The 4,676-nt window shown below is 46.2% G+C and overlaps 1 pseudogene; it reads right to left on the reverse strand.

Moving 5' to 3' along the window:
* Positions 1 to 271: 271 nt before the first annotated feature.
* Positions 272 to 1,394, reverse strand: LOC118651721 (annotated as a pseudogene).
* Between the last annotated feature and the right edge of the window lie 3,282 nt (positions 1,395 to 4,676).

Genomic DNA, 4,676 nt, shown 5'->3' on the forward strand with positions numbered 1-4,676 from the left:
GATGCCCCATTTACCCACCTATACTTCCATAATAACAGTGGAAAGGGAGAATGAATTTTGGGCGGTGCGGGAGGAGGAGTCTGGCCACTGGGCTCTGGAATCCCTCCGTGCCCGCCATAGGGCCTGGCCTCCCCGGAGCAGGTCCGAGTGTCCCGACCGGCTGCGTGGCCTGCGGCGGGCTGAGGGATGGGGCCAGGCAGCGACCAACCACGGGGGAGGTCGTGGGAGCGGAATGCCTCACCGCCTGGCTCTTTCCTCCCTTCCCCCGTGGTTGGGTAAAATTTTTTTTTATTGGAAAACAAATATACAACTTGGAATGGATTTGAGGCAAATTGTGCCATAAGCAGATTTTCTTTAAGTGGCTAAACAAAGTTTAAAAAGCAAGTAACAATAAAAGAAAATGTTTCTGGTACAGGACCAGCAGTACAAAAAAATAGTGTATGAGTACCTGGATAATACACCCGTTTTGCAATAGTGCAACTTTTAAGTACATATTGTTGACTGTCCATAGTCCACGCAGAGTTACAACTCCACACTTCAACAACAACATGCTGACAGTTCCTAAAGAAAACTACTTAAAAAAAGGCATAACCAGATGTTCCCTCATTTGACCAACTCCATCTAAGTTTAGATGTGCAGAAGGGCTTAGATATATCCAGAGCAAGCCACATGCAACATGTTACTTGATCAATTTTCTAAAATAAGGTTTCAGGACAATAACAGTAAGATAAGGGAAGAAAACATGGAGGAATGAAGTCCTAATGACTATACTTGCATATTTTTTTTTGATAGTAGGGGGAACCTTTTACAGACAAGTTACAAACAAAGAAAAGGCAAATGAACAATTTTGTACAAGAAATTTAACACATTCTGTACAATATCCCCACTTTGCTGTCATCATTTGTACAAACTCTTCACAGTTTACTTGACCATCACCATCAATATCTGCTTCCTGATCATTTCATCAACCTCTTCATCTGTTAACATCTCTCCAAGGTCTGTATTCACATGGCGAAGCTCTGCTGCACTAATATAGCCATTGCCATCCTTATCAAACACCCGAATGCTTCTCGAATTTCTTCTTCACTGTCTGTGTCTTTCATTTTTCTTGCCATCACTGTCAGAAATTCTGGGAGGTCGATTGTGCCATTACCATCAGCATCCACTTCATTTATCATGTCCTGTAACTCTGCTTCTGTGGGATTCTGCCCAAGGGACCTCATTACAGTTCCCAATTCCTTTGTTGTTATAGTTCCATCACCATCCTTGTCAAATAGTGAAAAAGCTTCTTTGAATTCTGCAATCTGCTCTTCAGTCAGTTGGTCAGCCATGCTGCAAGCGCTACCGGTCTCCGAGACGCAACTACACAACCAGTCAGCTCGCTCGCTCCACTCGGACTCTTTATTTTTTTTTTTTTATAAACCCCGTGCTGCTGGCGGCCTCGGGCATCGACTCCTGGGCCCACAGCGGGAGCCCAGCGCGGGCTGCCACCTGCCTGCTGCCCCCTGGACCCCCGGCCCCAGTGCGGCAGCGGCGGCAGCGGAGTGGGGCGCGTGCCCTAGCCCGGGGAGGCCGCTGTGCTGCAGTGCGCGGGCCCCGTGGGCCAGGCCTGCTCTGAGCGGATGCTGCTCTTCCGGAGCTGGGCCGCTCCGCCAGCCACACCCTGTGTGCTGGGCCTGTGCCGCCCAGACGCGCCGCTGCGGGAGTCCCGGTCCGCCCGCAGGCCGGCTGCAGGTGCTGTGCGGGAGGGCCATCCTGACTGCTCCCTCCATCTTGCCTTGGGTCCTCCATTTTGGCACAGAGCCATGTGCTTCTTCCCGGAAGACGCCGTTGCTAGCCACACCCAGGATTTCTCTGGACTAACCAATAATAATCAAGGGAAGTGCACGCCATCACTATGACCACATCCTGTACTGACTTGTGCCTGGCCAATCGGCGGGGCCCACAGTCCCCTCTCCTGCCCTCACTCCACCCCCCTATAAAACCCCCTGTCCCATCAGGCCTCCCTCTCTCGGCCACTGGACTTTCCGTTGTGTCGGTGGGTCTGGTGAACGGGGAGCGCAAACCTGCTTGCATTAAAAGGACTCTTTGCTTTTGCATAGGACTGACTGGCTCCCTGGGGGTCTTGGGAACCTTGAAATCTGGGCACAACAAGACCACAGTCTCTGCTCCAAAATCTTAAAGAAACAGCAATCAAAATAATGGGGAAAGTTGCATATCATGTTAGGGATGTATCACATCAGAAGAAAATAAATATTATGTTTCTTGTAGAAATAATGAGACTAGTTTAATTCTTTGTGGCTCTGAGGGCTCAAACTAAGGTATATATGGAAAGGACTTTCTAAAATAGTTACTAAAATAGGGCGTCCTTCCAGAAGTGGAAATTCCCTTTAACTGGAGGTGTTTGAACAGAAGATCTTTGGAATTTTTTTAGGGGGGTTAGCATTTCTTCAAGCATTCTGAATGACCAAGTTAGGTTATTAATGCCCCTTTCCAGTGCTGGGATTCTATGATTCTATCTAAACTTGTGTTAGGGAAGGGAATCCCACCATTTCTTAGATGATTGCTATGTGTAACTCCTCACAACAACCTTGTGAAATTGACACCATTTGCTTGTTACTGATGTACAGAAAGGTTAAGAACCCAGAGCTGGGACTGAAATCAACACGGGTCTGATTGCTAAACCTGTGATGTTTCCATCATGCAGCTGCTTCCCAGAATGAAAGTCAAAACTAAATTGCATTCCCTCTGTTTCCTCCTCCTCCCCTCCCTCTGCCCTTTCTCCAAATCCTGCCTCTTATCAGGGTTGACTGCCTGTGTGGGACTGGCTGTTCTGTAGGATTTAGCACAAGATAGAATCATTTTAACATCTGGCCCAATTCCCAGCCCCTTTTCTGGCTCTTTCCTCTGGGCTAAGTGACTGATTTGTCACCTATGCTTTCCCTTAGCTCAGAGTCAGAGCCACCTGTTCGTTCAGAAGCTTCTGCCTCTGCTCCGTCCCTAAGAAGGGTGCAGGGATCCTTCCGCAGCCCCAGACCGCAGTCACAGTGATTCATTTTCTGCTTTTACCTGCCAGTGTGGTAGGGGGATGTAAGGTTTAATTTGAAATTAGTGCTTCGGCCCTTGTGTATTAAAATGGATGTCAAAAGTAAACTACCCGCCCAAGCTTTCACCACAGAAAACTTACCCACATTCCCTCCAAAGAGAGAATGACTCAGGGGAGCACCTGCTCTGTCTCCTTAGTAACTGGTCTTAGGTTATCCTCTTGCATTTGCATGCAGGCAAGCACAGCAAACTGGGGAAAGGAAGAGGTTCTCGTGTACAGAGTGTACTCTGGGCAGAATGTCACCTGTAACACTGCTCGCCACTCATCTTGTGCTTTATGTACTCACTCTGAGTCTCTGTTATCACACCAGCATCGATTCAAACGCAGACTCGGTGTGGACATTAAGTCTGGAAATTACTAACAGCCTCAGGAAAGGTTGGTGACACACAATGAAAATAGCACTCGGGTAATCTCTGTGTCAGGAAGATGATTCATCTCTGTATCAGAAACATGCCTTTGATGTCTTTAACCTTTGCTGTAATTGAAGTTACCCACACAACTTTAGGAGGTGGACGGGGTGGTAAGGAGATGTTCAATGAAACCACTTTTCTGGCTTAACCACAGGAAATAATATTCTAAGAATTGGTTTTATGTAGTTCTATGTGGTTTTAGGTATCTCTTTCACAAAGGCCTCTCTGGCTGGCACTGTGATAAAATAAAAAGAATATTTGGATCAAGAGCTCGACACCCATGTTGTAGTATGTTCTCAGTTACTAGTGAGCTGGTGCCTATGAAATTATTCAGTTTCTCTGGGTTTTCTTCTTGGAAACTGAGGTCCAACTAGATGATGTCATAATCCCTTCCAGTTTTGAAATTTGGACTCTATTTTCTAGGATTTTATTGAGTTTTAAAGTTAGAACTAGGTAGCTTAACACTTACATTTATTGGGCCAGAGATCATCCTAAATGGAAGATGACCTATTCTATCCTTTTATTTTACAAATCATATTCAGAGAGGTTAAGTTACTTGTCCAAGGTCATATAACATTTATTTCATAGTTTTAATTTTTAGTTTCTATTTTTATTGTAATTCAACATGCATATTGTTGTAGTCAACTAGCTCTACAAGATTTGTTATGAAAAATTGTAGTTCTCACCTGTTCTCTGCCGGAGTCCAACCCCAGCAGGTCCAGGGGTCCCCAAAGGTGTAGACGGAGTCGGCGAAGAAGGAAGGACACGGAGACAGTGTTCAGTTGATCGGCAGCCTAGCCAGGATCTCCAGCCAGGATCTCCAGCCAAGTTCTGGTCTGGATCTCCAGCGAAGTTCTGCTGTTTATTGTCTTGTTACATCCGTATTTATACCAGTTGATTTTAATCCTGTCAATTTCTATTACAAAGGTTAGGGCGTTTCTTATCTCCATTCCAGGGAGTAAAGATTATGTAGCTTAAGCATGATTGTTTGTAGTGATTAACTACCCGCCTGGCACTTAGTTAAGGAGTTTCATCCCCTCCCTGACTTCAGGGAAAAATTCCTACCTGGGGAAACAACCTTTCTAGGAGAGGCATCCCCTCCCTGACTTCAGGGAAAAATTCCTACCTGGGGAAACAACCTTTCTTGGAGAGGTGACCTT

This window comes from Myotis myotis, unplaced genomic scaffold (genome assembly GCF_014108235.1).
Source record: "Myotis myotis isolate mMyoMyo1 unplaced genomic scaffold, mMyoMyo1.p scaffold_m19_p_3, whole genome shotgun sequence".
NCBI lineage: Eukaryota > Metazoa > Chordata > Mammalia > Chiroptera > Vespertilionidae > Myotis > Myotis myotis.